The sequence below is a fragment of the Pinus tabuliformis genome, chromosome 8 (genome assembly GCF_031772625.1).
Source record: "Pinus tabuliformis cultivar Carrire ecotype Pingquan chromosome 8, CPIR1, whole genome shotgun sequence".
Taxonomy (NCBI): Eukaryota; Viridiplantae; Streptophyta; class Pinopsida; order Pinales; family Pinaceae; genus Pinus; species Pinus tabuliformis.
In genome coordinates, this window is record NC_142294.1 from 1834431137 (window position 1) to 1834447400 (window position 16264).

Sequence of the window (16264 nt, forward strand, 5' to 3'; positions counted from 1 at the left end):
TGAGTCTAATTTTCAACCCAACTAGATTTTTTCAATTTAGAGTTCATTTTTCCTGTCAAAAATTAAATCCCCCAAGACTGGTCAAAATGTGCCAAATGAGGCTGCCTAAAGGCAGAGTGCTGTTACAGTGAACTTTTGAATGCCTTCCTCAACTAAAAATTAAGCTCATGATAGCTAATTGGAAATATCTTTGTGTTTAGTTATCATTTGACTCATCAAGAAAGTCATTTGGCCAACTGAGCTAGGAGAAAATTTGACTTTCCCAAGGTCACTTCAGAGGTGCATCAATTCTCCCGAGGCAACTATATTTTTGACATTTCTCCAAAACCATGACACCTGTGTAAAAAGTGAAGGAGGTTTTTATTCCTTGGCATGTTTTGGACAAAAAAATCTCTCAGTGTTCCAAAATTCATCTTTTATTGCTCAGAAACATCATTTGAGTGAAACCTATCCCGATGGGTGGAACGAGGGATTTGTCAAAATGAAGCGAAATGAAGGGGATAGGGAGCTTCTAAATTCTTGAGGAAATTTTGGGAAGTAGGGAGGGATTTTAGGAAGTAGGGGAAAGTGAAATCTCAGAGATTGAGTGAGGGGAAGGGGTCCAGAAAGGCAAAACACAGGTCCAACCTAGAAAATTGCCAGGTTGTAGCAAGAAACTAGGGTTTGTGCGAAAATGAGGAATTTGGGGGATCTCATTGATGGGAAGTGTTTTATAAGGTACTTTAAGGATAGGGGAAGGTGTATGAACATCAGGATACCAGTTTTTCTGATGATTTGACCGCCCAAGAGAAATTGCCTTCAAAACCCTAGGAGAGGGAAATGACCTTACCTAGGCGCAACTGAAGCATGAACAAGGTGTAAAATGACCCAGTGGGACTTGACATGATAATGAAAAATCTCTGAATGATGGTACACTCAGCTGAATGGTGACATGGACCGACATTTGGACAACTTTGACAAGGGTAAAATCAAACCCTAGACCTAATGCCTAGTGACCAAATTTTGCTTGAAGACTCACTGAAATGACAAAATTTGACCTTGACACCTTAAAATCACTTTGTAAGAGCATGTTTGATCACTAGAGGAAGGCTGCAAAGACTGACACTAACAGATCCAAAATATCTTCATAGAAAAAAAACCTACATGTGAAGAAGATAAATATATTAGATCTCCACAGGTATCAAATTTTATTATCAATGAGAATGTATATATCCACAATAAAAAAATGAATTAAAAAATTACATAAGACCATTATTTCTTATATTTATCATATTGTTTTAGTGAAAAAATACCTGCTCATAATGAATTGGTAGAACATAAGGCTCCTTATCATGTGGTATGTATTTTGATGAATCTATAGAAAACAATCCGCTATGGATATCATGTCTTCATGTCCTGTTAAATGCTTCATACCATTTACATTTGAAAATACTACATTTGAAAGAGTGGTAATCTAACTCAATAATTTCTTGTATTTTTCCAACGTATTGAAGATTCCCTTCAATAACATTTTTATCTTTTGAACTTGCTTGACTTGATTGCTTGAAATCAACCATGAACCCACAATCAAAGGATCATCTTTTTGCATCTACTCTTTCTACACAATAATGATGACCGTATGCCAACATTGTAGGATAGTTCCTCACCTGTGACAATCCATTTACTTGAGTGAAAATAAATATGATTGTGCATAGTTAAATAGTTAAAAATGTGATTAATGTATTCAAGAAACATTTTTTAATAATTCAAACTTTACCCTTTTTTCACATCCTTTGCACATGTTGATCTCATCTTCTATTATGTTTGCATCTATTCCTTCCTCATCTATTCGGTTTTGAATTTGTTTAGAAACCCATTCTATTGGGCATTCTTTTCCCCATTAACAAGAAATATCAGTGGGAAGTGGGGTATTCCTTGGGTTTGATATCAATTGTTTCCTTGCTTCTAACACTTCTTTCCTTTTTATATCATACATATCAATCCATTTATTCATGAATTCCATTTGGTAGAGGACAAACTTGTTGAGCACAACAATTTCATCAACACCTATTAAAAATCAACATGTATAATTCAAACTTTAAATATTATTCTTTCAATTCGGGAAGCCCAAAATTATTTAGTAAATGATTCTAAAATAACTATAATAATGAATATTTTACATACCAATTACTTCTTGAACACCATTAGTTTGAGGATTTTCTCTATCTATAATATCGGATGCACGTTCTTGATCCCAAAATTGTGCACCATCTTCAAAATCTTTACCAAGGAATTCACATAGGAAGAAAAATACTTCATTTAGTACATACCCTTCAACCATGCAACCCTATGGATGTGACTTCTACCAGACATATCTTTTTAGGGTTTTCATGTATCTCTCAAAGAAATACATCCATCTCGTTGAAACGATACCCGCCATTTCAATGTCATCAACTAGATGTATAAGTAAATGGACCTGTAGGTCCATGAAACTTGTAGGGAGTTCCTTTTCAAATACGCATACAATTTCTGTGATTTTTTTCTTCCATCTTGGCACTTCAAACTCATGGATCTCTTTAGAGGCCACCCACCTAGTTAGATATTGTCATTAAGTTAGTATGAATTTTTAGTGACATTTAGAATGAGATATAATATATCATTGTATCATATAGAGGAACATTTCATACCACGTAAAAACTTGTAAATATCAAGTGACCACATACCTCGTAAAGGCTAACAATCGACATATGGCATTCCTCAAGTCAGTTTTAAGGCATGAATCCCCTCTTATTGCTAGTGGCATGATATGCTATCAAATCAAATTATTATAGTTCATTAGTATTGATTTATCATAATATATCAAAATAATTTTTAGTAAGTAAATGATAAGAATAACAATTAATTGATGTTAATACCTTCATAAAATTGTGATAATCATGTGTTTTGAATCCTGTGATATGTCCCTCTACTGTAAAAGATTTATTCAATGATGATCCATATCTAGTGGGTGTTCTTATTGAACGAATCACAATTTTTAGTTGATCTAACTCTTTCCTTTTTAGTATCCATGGAGCTTCTGCATATGATTCATTTTCCTTACTTGGCCACAAATGTCTTCTATCAAATTTGGTACGTGAAAGAGCAATATACCTCCTTGATGATAAAGTGTCTTTATATTTTCTAGATATATGTCGAAAAATAGAATTAGGGACATTTTTGAAAATATGCATAGGATCTAATAAATGAGATATTAATAGATCCTTTCAGTAAGGGAGATCATAAAATATGGATTTCCTTTTCATTCCTTTTGGAATTTCAACCATAACTTGTTCTAGTTCCTCAATTCAATGATCATGAGAAAAAAAATGGTTCCAAGCTTTTGATTCAACATCTCCATACATTTTAAGCCAATCAGATGGACCCATAACCTTGGGAGGAGATTTATTTTCATTTTTTCCATCAAATTGATTCTTTAGGTGGTTTTTGAACTTATGGTCAGGTGGTAGAAAAACCCTGTTTTTTGCATAAATAACTTTGTGTAGATCTTTAGAATATCGCCCCTCAAATTGTTCTGCACATCTTAGACGTGAAAAAATCCCTTTTGTTTGTAGCCCTATAATCAATAACGAGCTTACGTCATAAGAAAACAATAATACTGTAATACTTATATACAACTTGAATTGAAATTAAATTATGATGTACTATGAATATGCAAATTATTTGATCTCCTACCACAACAAACACCAAGTCCTGGGAAATCATGAATTGTCCAACATAGTATGCCATAAAACATGAAGGACCTATTTGATGGAGGATGCGATATGTCATACATTGTTATGCCTTTCCATAATAATTGCATTCATCAATAAAAGGTGCAATGTAAACATCCATATTTTTCACTTGATGTTTTCTTAGAACGATGAGAGTTAGCATAAGGTGTTCATTTCTAACACTCATCCATGGGGGAATATTGTATACTATCATTCCAACTGGCCAAACACTATAATTTGAGCTTAGGAAAGAGAAAGGAAAAACTCCATCCATTGCAAGTCCTAACCTAATACTACGAGGTTCATATTTGAATTTTATTGGCCATTTTTCTTCTATATTTTTCATTGCTTTGGAGTCCACATGAATTCGCATGAATCCATATTTACTCATGTTCTTTGCATGCTGATCCATCAATTGTGCAAGATATTTACAATGAAACATTCGTTGTGGTCTAGGAATAATTGGCATGTGTCGTAAAACCTTATTTGGAACTGTAGAACCTTATACATCCGTACGATATCTTTTCTCTTTGCAAACATGGCATTCTTCATTGTCTTTATATTCCTCTCTATATAAGATGAAATCATTTTTACATGCATGAATTTGCTTATATTCAATCCCCAACTTGACTAACAATTGACGTGCTTCTCTACAAGTTGATGGCAACACATTATCTCCAGGGAATATTTTATCCTTTAGAGCCCTGTAAGTTTTTTTTTTCAAACCCACGTGTTAGAAATGTCATTTATAACATTGTTTATATACCATAATGTAAAATCCATCTAAATTGAATTAAATGAAGTTAGTACTTATATTCTAATTGAGGACACAAATTGACAGTGCAAAACTAGAAAAATAATTCAAATTACTTTAGTAAGGTAGTGAAGCTCTTGTCTGACCAGCCAAATAATGACTTGATTTCCAATAATATTAATGTGCATGAAAGCTTGGATGTTCTACTTGCACCCAATTTGAACACCACTATCTTTGCTGCTTGCTTAATTCATTCATTGATGTTGATATCATCATAATTATGTTGGTGGTAATTTTCCTCTATATCAACATCATCATTATTATACATAGGATCATCACCCTCATCATTGTTTCCATCGCCAAATAAACTTGTGAGCATTTCGTTCAATCCTTCTTCATGCATTACATTTCCATCAACATCTCTACTCTGAGCAGTGGATGGCATGTCATTAGTGTATGCTAATTTCATCCATTCCTCAAAATTTTCACGTGGTAGTGCTCTCTTCAATGCTTCTCTTCTTCTCCTAATATGGTTTAAAGGATGAATTGGATCATCTCGTTGAATTCTTAATGGTCTAGTTGGATCTTGATCATTAATAGGTACATATCATCAACATCATTTACCTATAGTTAAATGAAACCATTATTTAATGTTAGATAGAAATTACTGCATAAAACATGGATCCATTTCAAAGATATACGCAATAAATTACTCAACAAAACAATATTATACATATATACAATAAATTAAAAATATTATCTTTGAACACATAGTTTTAAAAATAAGCCATATCAATTTCATATTCTTAGATTTTGTGCCTTAGGAACATCGAAAAACAACAATTGTCTCAAAGTATTCATCCATGCATGTAGTATCATCATGACCAACCTCTTGTTCATTGTGTTGATTTTCTATTGCATTTGCAAACTCCATTGTCATATCCTCTTCCGCCCATTTATTTTTGCGTGATTTAATTGTACGGCATAGGCCACATCCATATGCAGGTATTTGTATTGGTCTATCAAAATGATTAAACTCCTCATTTGTTCTGATTCCATTGCCAACCTAAAATAATTGATACATGCATTATTTTTTCCAAGGTTAGAGATTAGACTATATAATGTACTTATATTGTCCATTAATTTCTAGCTGAACTTATTTATAACACCCACAAAGTATAACCATTGTATCAAAGTATTCATTCCATGTATTATCATCATGACTAACCTCTTGTTCATTGCCACCAATTTCTATTGTATTTGTAGACTCAATTGTCATATCTTCTTCCACCCACTTTCTCATGCGATGTGCTTTAACAGTATGGGGTCCACCCTTGTGTACATATTTTGGTTGTTTTACAGTAAAAGGGTTCAAATTTGTATTTGTTGCAAACACATTTTCCACCTAAAATAATCAACGACATGCATTATTTTTTTTCAAGTTTGAATAATAAACTATAAATTACTAGGTTTAGGAAAACAAGGATGTGAAACTAAATTTCATTTTATTAATATTTCATAAATTAATGTAATATTTAAGTAGTTGATGCCCTAAATCATGTTGTGTGTCTTCATCGGAAATAAACTCATTTGTTTCCATGGCCTCTCTTAGCACTTGCAAGACACAACAATGATAGAATTTTTTATTAAAGTCATCTATGGAATTGTTATAGTCTCCATTCTAATTTTCATGTTAGTTATTTGCATTTTCAGTTATGAAATTCTCCACCATTGTTGTGAAACTCTTATGATAATGATTGAACCCGAGTTGAATACTTAACTTTTCATGCATATCTACACTTCTGATTATTAGGGTCATATCTATTGAATTTTGGATACTATTTTTTAACGTGGATATCAAGTTGTTTATCTAGTTTGAATGTACATTAGGAACATAGCGGTACTAGACTCACATGAAATTGTTTGAATCCTATGGAGATTTCGATATTTACCAAACATTAGATGTTGCACATATTATAATACCATGTCATACATGTGAAGCATATTTAATATATGTTAGATGATCTAAATTACACGTTTGCATTAATATTAATACATAAATAATATTTTTTTCTTATTGGAAAAAACACTATGGCATTTTCCACCTAAGTCAATAATGACTAAAATAATTATTGCATAGATCAATAAATCCTAAAATGATGCCTAGGTGATCTAGTCCTCCCAAAGAGACAAGAGCAAAGTATAAATGGTACAACTATGGGCACTACCATGTAAACAACACATGTTCAAACCTTACAGGGGTAAAGCCTCTATGCACACTGTGCATGAGGGAAGGTGTTTGATATCTTATAGTTGGTTTCCCTTCATCACCAAAGTGTATTAGGTTATGAGTGGATTTGCAAAGCAACCCTTATTTGTTCCTTTCAGTTTTTGGGAAATCTCAAGTTCAATTAGTGCTAGTAGATGGTTTCAAATATCTTTGCTAGGTTTTTCAACAAGGTCACTATATCCTAACGCAACATAGATACTTCAGATTTGTTGAAAAGTAAAACCCCCATATAACACCGAATAGATCATTAATGACTACCTAGAGAACTTAGACCAAATCAATCATAGAAGTAAATATACTAGAATTCATCCTCTCCCAATCCAAAGTTGATGAATAATATGTTAAATCTTTGATGAAACTCATGAAAGATAATAAACATGTTTATCAATATAGGGGTGCATGAACTTGCTTAATATGTAGTTGTTAACTAGAGATGATGAATATCCAAAGTTGATAAATAATATGTTAAATATTTGATGAAACTTATGAAAGATAAATGTGCGTAAGGCTAATTGTTTTACAAATATTTCAGAGAAGATCAGAGAACCTTTTCCTCATGGTGATCAAATGTTGCAATACATTCATTGGACTTGATTGTCCACAATTTCAACAAGCCATCTGCACCAAAAGAAACAAACTGTGTCCCACGAGTGAGGAAGGAAGCTCGCAGTACACTTGCAGTATGACCTTCAAATGTCTTCAAGCAAGAGCCATCCGATAATGCCCATATTTTGATTGTCTTGTCACCAGATGTTTTCATCACACATTAATCTACAGGTGAAAATTTCACACACCAAACTCCTCTTTTGTGGCCTCTTAGCACTAGTACTGGTACCAGATCTGGTAATCTCCATATACGAGCTGTTCGATCCTGAGAACCAGTACATATAAGAGTATCATTTGGAGAAACAACAAAAAAATTGATGTCCTTATCATGAGTTGAACTACAGCCTGTGATGAAAGCTTGATTGACTTACTAATATGACCAAAATCTAGTTTGATAGCAAAACTCCATACTTTGACTGTGTGATCATTGCTCCCACTCATAAAGAAGTTCTTAGCTTTCTTTGAGAGAGGAAACAACTCCTACAAAACCCATGTTCCTTGCTGCCACACATATGCAAGATTTTCTCTTTGTATCCCAAATTCTTACTGTGTGATATTTGGACCTAGAAGTTAACCAAATATGTCCAGAAAAAAATAAATAGTATCTAGATAGAGAACTATATCTATGTGTCCTAGAAACTCATATACACATGTCATGGATGAAAGGTCATACATGCGCACCTGCTCCAGATTCGTTGTAGCTACAAGAAACTTCCCCTCATCCCCAATAAATTTCAAGTCCACTATCACCTTGTTGTAACCTGTAAGACACTTGATGACCTTTAAATCACATTTTCCTTCATCGCTCTTATCCAGATTGTAAAAGGGAAAATGTTGATCAGCAGTAACACACATCACTCCTTGAGCGAGGGGTAGTAGAACAAAAAATACAAAGACTTCCTTCAACTCATGTTTGTCAGAGCTAATTATTGCATTCGAGGATTTCTGCTCATATAAGCACATAACACCTTCTGCATACCATATACAAACAATGCCATGTTCCCCTATTGTAAAAAATACATTGGAACCACACCACTTTCCTTTTGATTTTTAGGCAATGCCCGACTTTGGTTCATAGTAGACACTAACCTAGAACCAGTTGGGAGAACACAAACATATTCTAGTGGTTCATGTGTCAGTATTTGTCCTGATAGTGATATTCATGCAGGTCCCATATATTTACAACCTTATATCTACCAGCACTGAGCAGATTCCAACAATTTCTAGAGATTGTGTTAGGTCCCTATAATACTAGTGTTTTCCCTTATTATATTGTCATCGTAGCCCCTTATTGTTATTGGTGTGCCCTTAAATTATTATTATTATGTCGACTTTGATTATATTGTGGCCCCTTATACTCCTATATGTAGGAGGTCTTGTCATTTGTATCATCCAAGAATTATTCATTTGTGTAATGTAAAGGAGGTTGCCCCCTCAAAGAGGTTGATCTTGAAGTCGTTTACCTATCCATTCTTCTATTTTGTGAGATGGTTACATAAAAATTGGTATCAGAGCTTTGGATTCTACGGTTTCTCTACTTCAAATAGGTCATCGTGGAATTTATTCTATAACATTTTTTCTACGAAGCTTCAGAAGCTGAAATTAAAACCCATTTGAGCCAAAATTGTAATGAACCTCAAGACCTAATTTCAGATCTTGTATCACTATATTTTCGTAGATATGAAATGAGGAAGTTAGGTTTTTTTCAGGATCTTGAATTTGATCTCAAACATGTCACCTTGGTCCGAAGGTCGAAATAGTGACACATGACACTTTGTACAAGTTTGCTCTACTAAACCAATCTATAATCAGGTCATCGTAGGATATTTGGCATAACTCTTTCTTGGAGAATCCAATCTGGATCATCCTTCTGGGGTTGGAAAGAGGACACATAGGACTATCACAGGATGAAATTTCAGACCTTGGAGATCTAAAATTACAGATATACAACAGATTCAATATCGAGCTCCTACAAAGAGAAAAAAGTGTGTAGTCTTTTTAAAAAATTTGCATAAGTTTGGTTTGAAAAATTTGTTTGAAGTGATTCAAAGGGCACAGTGAATCATATTTATCATTAATTTATGCCTCAAAGAAATAAAATGGAAACACCTAGTAAGAAAACTTAAATATCTAGCATGAATCATGAAGAAGAAGAAGAAATGCAACATGATATATCAAAATTACGAGACCAAGTGCAACAAATTTCACTCTCACAAAAAGTAATAGAAGCTAAGATGGATGGTTTAAAGAAAGGCATGGAAGCTAAGATGAATGGAGTGGAATCTAAGATGGATGGCATGGAAGCTAAGATGGATGGTTTAGAGGTAAACATTGAATATTTGAAGAAAGACATGGAAGGTTTGAAAGGAGGTTTGACAAAGTTGCTACAAGAAATGCTTCCTACTGGCGAAAAGGTAGTAGAGGAAACTCATGATGAGAACAAAAGAAATGTTAGTCATGATTTCATAGAATATAACGTTGGATTGAAGACCCACCACGTTCCAAAGATCAATATGAGGAAGTTTGATGACAAGGATCCCCTAACATGGATACTATAGATGGAGCAATATTTTGATCTCCATAATGTAAAAAACACACAAAAGGTACGCATTGCGACTTTATATTTAGAACCTAATTAGTTTGTATGGTATCGATGGCTTTGCTCTCATAAAACAATTATCACTTGGATCATTTTTAAAAAAATAAATGATAACACATTTTGAGGATACAAAAAGAAACATCTTTTTTAGCCAATCGATAAATCTTAAACAAAAGGGTTCAATGGTGGAGCACATTGAGGACCTCCAAAAATTAAACATAAGGGTAAAATATATTCCAAAGGAGCATAATATTGATGTGTTCATAGGAAATTTAAAGGATAACATCCAACATGAGGTTCACCTTAGGGAACCTGATTCATTGGAGAAGCCATTCAGGTTGGCACGGAAAATTGAAAGCAAAATTATGGCAACAGGGAAGCATACCAATCACAACTATAAAGATGGAAGTGTTATTGCCCCTAGACTTCCATAACCTACAAGGTTGAAACCACAAAAATTCGAAGAAAAAAGAGAAAAATGACTTTGTTACAGTTGTGATAGAAAATACACTAAAGGTCATAAGTGTGCTGAGAAGGAATTATTTTACATAGATTGTGAAGAAGAAGAAGGAAAGGAACAAGAAACATCAAAAGAAGAGGATACACACAATGAACAAACCCTAGAGAAATAAGAAATGGATCCAACCATATATTGTAATGCATTGGCTGGAATTACCACTCTTCAAACTATCAAGATAGAAGGACATATCAAGAAGAAAATGGTAATAGTGTTGGTTGATTCGGGCAGTACCCATAATTTTATTCATTGTAATATAGCAAAGGAATTGAAATGCTTCCTATATCTAGCACCAGAGTGTCAAGTGATGGTTGCAAATGGAGTAACCATAAATTGCTATTGAAAGTGCCATAATATCAAGCTATCCATGGGAGAATATGTGTTGAATAGTCCAATGCTTTCCATTCTAATGGGTGGTGTTGATGTTGTACTAGGAGTCCAATGGCTACAATATTTGGGTATGATAGGTTTTAATTTTCAAGAACTTTTCTTGATTTTTTTTTTAAGAAGGAAAATAAGTCGAATTGAGGGGTATCGCAAGGAAACCGAGAAAGATAATCAACTCTAATGGCATGACAAAGCTTCTAAAGAAAGAACATCGTGGCATAATTGCACAACTATGTTCGCTAGAGGTTCCCACATAGAAATCATCTATTTATCCAGATCTCCAAAAGGTCTTGGACAATCATTCTAAGGTATTTCAGACTCCCAAAGGCCTCCCACCTATTCGCGATCATGATCATGCTATTCATTTGATTCCAGGAAGTGTTCCTCCAAACACCAGGCCTTACAGATATCCCTATGCCCAAAAGAGTGAAATTGAACATATGGTTGCATAAATGCTAGAGGCTATTATAATTCAACCTAGTCAAAGTTCTTTCTCTTCTCCAGTAGTATTGGTGTACAAGAAGGATGGATCATGGTGCATGTGTCCAAATTATAGGGAGCTCAACAAGTTCACTATTAAAGATAAATTTCTCAATGTTGTAATTGATGAATTATTGGATGAATTGCATGGAGAAATTTACCTCACCAAGTTGGACCTTCGTTCAAGATATCATCAAATTAGAATGAAGACCTAAGACATTTTGAAAACAACATTTAGAACTCATGAGGGTTATTATGAATTTTTGGCCATGTCGTTTTTCCTTACCAATGCACCTTCTACATTTCAATGTTTGATGAATTCCATTTTCAAACCCTTCCTTAGAAAATTTGTGTTAGTATTTTTTTACGATATACTAATCTACAACAAGTCTTGGAAAGATCATGTTCAACATGTTGTTAGAGTGCTCAAACTATTGGAGGAGAAACAATTATATGCAAAAACCTCCAAATGTTTCTTTGGAGTACAAGAGGTAGAATATTTGGGTCATATTGTATCTCATGAAGGTGTTAAGGAAGACCCTAGTAAAATTAAAGCCATTAAGGAATGGAAAATCCCCACATCCATAAAGCATCTGCAAGGATTTCTCGGGTTGAGAGGGTATTATCACAAGTTTGTTAAGAATTATGGGAGAATAGTAGCACCTCTAACAACATTACTGAAGAAAGATGCAATTTCGTGGACTCTAGAAGCAACAAAATCCCTTGAATATCTTAAAGAGGCAATGTGCAAAGCACCAGTCTTTGCTATGCCAGACTTCACAAAAGCTTTCTTGTGGAATGTGACGCCTCAGGAAATGGAATTGGTGTTGTTTTAATGCAAGAAGAAAGACCCATTTCTTTTGAAAGTCATCTAATCAAAGGAAATTATTTACACAAAGCTCTTTATGAGAAGGAAATGTTGGAAATACTACATGCACTTAAGAAATGGCGACCTTACCTAATGGGAAGACACTTCAAGGTAAAAAAAGATCATGGAAGTCTTAAATATTTTTTAGAGCAAAGAATATCTTCAGAAGAGCAACAAAAATGGGTCACAAAGATGTTGGGTTATGACTTTGAAATCATATACAGAAAAGGGAAGCAAAATGTTGTTGTAGATGCACTCTCAAGAAAGGATAAGGATGTGGAAGAATTGCTTTGTGCCATTTCTATTATCCAACCAGATTGGATAAATAAAGTAAGGGATGAATGGAAGAATGACAAAGAAGTGTGGGAACTCATTCAAAATTTGCAGCAAGATCCCAGTACATCTAATACATTTAGCTGGAAAAATGATTCGTTATGCTACAAAGATCGCTTATACCTCTGTAAGAATTCCCAACTCAAACAAAAGATTCTTCTGGAATTGCACACTTCTCCCTTAGGAGTGCATTCGGGATTTTTACAAACTTAACACAGGTTTAAGAATGATTTTTTTGGGATGGCCTTAAATTTGATATTCAAAAGTTTGTGGTGGAATGTTTGGTTTGCCAACAAAATAAAGTTGAGACAATTAAGAACCCAGGTCTATTACAACCTTTATCCATTCCAAGTCAACGTTGGGAGGAGGTTTCAATGGATTTTATCATAGGTTTACCCAAGTCCGAAGGAAAGAGTGTCATCATGGTGGTAGTTGATAGAATTACCAAGTATGCACACTTTTTTGAATTATCTCATCCATTTAAAGCCAGTACAGTTGCTACTGCATTTATCAAAACAATTCAAAAGCTACATGGAAACCCAAAGATTATTGTAAGCGACAAAGATCCTATTTTCACTCGAAATTTTTGCACAAAATTATTTTCTTGTATGGGTACTCAGTTAGTTCATAGCTCATCTTATCATCCTCAATCTAATGGGAAAATTGAGATAGTGAACAAATGTTTGGAAGGATATCTTTGTTGCTTTGTATCTAATAAACAAACACAATGGGTCAAATGTTTGCCTCTGGCTGAATGGTGGTATAACACTTCCTTCCATAATGCAGTAAAAATGACCCCATTTATGGCACTTTATGGATATCATCCACCGTCCATCACATCATATTTAAAAGAAATTTTTAAGGTTCAAGAAGTGGAAGATCACATTGAGCATCAACAAAAATTTCTCCAACTCTTAAAGGATAACCTAACATTGGCGCATAATAGGATGAAACAACAGGAAGATCAACATCACAGTGAAAGAACTTTTGATGTAGGTGACTGGGTATTTCTACAACTACAACCATACAAACAAATATCCCTCAAGAAAGATAAAAAGGATAATAAATTATCACCAAAGTATTATGGTTCATACAAGGTGTTGCAAAAGATTGGTACCGTGGCATACAAATTGGAACTTCTTGCATCTTCCCGTGTGCACCCAGTATTCCATGTTTCATGCATAAATAAGGTTATAGGTCACAAGCTCCCAGTTCAAACAATATTTCCATAACTTGACGAGGAAGGAAAAATCATATTGGAACATGAAGAAGTCACTGAAACAACAACTCAACAGCTACGCAATCGATCAATTTCAGAGTATCTCATCAAGTGGAAGAACTTACCCACTGAAGACTCCACATGGAAGGATGATAATTTTATACATAAGCATCCAGAACTATTCAAGCGTTAAGGACAACACTTTTTTTAAGGAGAGGGGCATGTTAGGTCCCTATAATACTAGTGTATTCCCTTATTATTATTGTCATTGTAGCCCCTTATTGTTATTGTTGTGCCCATGTTGTCCCCATATTATTATTATTGTGCCCCATAGAAGCCCACTACTGTTATTGTTGTGCCCTTAAATTATTATTGTTATGTCGGCTCTGATTATATTGTGACTCCTTAGACTCCTATATATAGAAAGGAGGTCTTGTCATCTGTATCATCCAAGAATTTTTCATTTGTGTAATGTAAAGGAGGTTGCCCCCTCGAAGAGTCTGATTTCAAAGTCATTTACCTATCTTTTCTTTTATTTTGTGAGTTGGTTGCACAACAGATTTCCAAACTCATCATAATAGAAAAATGCTTTTCCTTCATAAAAATGCACTTCTTATCAACAAGATCTGATACTCGAACCGTTGCATCATCACTTCCAGAAAACAACAAAAGGCAACGGGGATCCAGATGGAATATCACTATAGTGACAACTCCTTGATGCCCTCAGAGTGAATGCATGCAGTAACCTCCATCCACATCCCAAATAATAATATCTCTATCTGCACAATTTGTAGCAAGAAATCCTCTAGAAGAATCATAGGCCATGTCTACCACAGGATCATTATAGGCTTCAGACAACAGGAAAGCTCGATTGGAAGCAGTGGGAGACTAGCATTGACCTATGCAAGGAGCTTGAATCAATTACACAACTGTTGCGCAACAACCTTCTCACAGTTGAAAAATCCTACTTTCAAACCTCTGCCAAGATGTTTTTCGCCTTAGTCAAATTTTCTCAGAGAAGAATGCGAACTAAATATTGGAGAGAGAATAAGGGTGATATGAACATAAATTTGAAAATGTGCACCTCATATGTTTTTTTTTGTCATGGGTATAAACTTTGGGTAAAGGGTTATTATGAACATGAAATATGGATGATGGTAATGAGTTGTGAAGGGATGTTGTAGAAATGATGATGAGAGGTGAGATGTGGGGGGGAGGTATGCATATGATGTTAAATGTAAATGAAAGGGGTCTATGGAAGGTGAGCTGTGAATGGAAGGGGTATATGAAAGGAGTTATGAATATTAAATGATGAATCATGAAAGGTATCACTAGTTCTTCGAAAAATTCAAGAGTTCCCTTGAATATCATATGTTCCAAGAAATCCATAGTGCAGTCAAAGTATTGATCGGACATGTGGCTTTTGGCTCCATCCAAATGCAATGCATTCCATTGGGGTTAAACAAAATATTTTTCCATTCAATCGAAAATCCTAGATGTATCTCTCCCTTTTCTAAATATTGGGGTGAATATCTTAATCAACTAGGATTCTATATGACGGATACCATTAACAACAAACCCATAGAACTTTAATAAATGAAACTTGACTTGTTATATTCATGGTTTTGACTTGTGATACATACCCCTTGAACCCTAAATGAATCTACATGAACAAATGACTTTATGACCTTTCTCATAGACCCAGACTCTCTCAAATTCAACCTTGACATTAAGGACCCTCTATGAAAAACTTGTAGTGACCTTAGACAATGATTCTTTAGACTATGAAAGTAGTATTTCATAGGCTAAATAACTATACAAAATACCTAAATGAATAAAAGAGGCAAAGACACTTTGATCCCTAGACCCTAGGACCCTAACATTAGCACTCCGTAAATTTCTCTAAGCCGAGGAGATAAACCCTAGAGGTAACCATAAACCAATTTTTGTCTAAGGTCCAACCCCCTAGCCTTTGAGAGGGCTCTCTCACTATGTTCTTCTATCAATAAATCAAATGAATGAATGGATTTAAGTTTTAGGTTGGTTATGATAATTAGAGTGAAAAGTTTTTAAAAATGTGGCTACAAGGTGAAAGAGAGATTGCATTGGGCATGGAGTCAAAATAATATTTCAGTAACCAATCACAATTAACAGAGTATTTTGAACTAGGGAGAGGTAGCAAGACTTGTGGATCTACAAAACTTGTTGTAGTATGGCTAAGATGAAATGAGAGTGAGGATCCATTAAATATAAGGCATTTATAAATGAATTTTATATCTAACTTCAGAAGAAAACATTGAAATTGTTTGACTAGCATGAGCAGGTTACCAATGTAAATATGAAACATAATTTTCTTTCAAACAATTAAGAAGCAAAGGAACATGTGAAAACTAGAAGGGAAGAAAAATCACAAAGAGAGGCACATCACCATTATGTCTAACACAAGAATCCTAGAACAAAAC

The 16264-nt window shown here is 34.3% G+C and overlaps 1 pseudogene; it reads right to left on the reverse strand.

The window, feature by feature from the left end:
* LOC149243605 (protein TORMOZ EMBRYO DEFECTIVE-like) overlaps window positions 1-16264 on the reverse strand; it is a 154216-nt pseudogene that overhangs the window by 39178 nt on the left and 98774 nt on the right.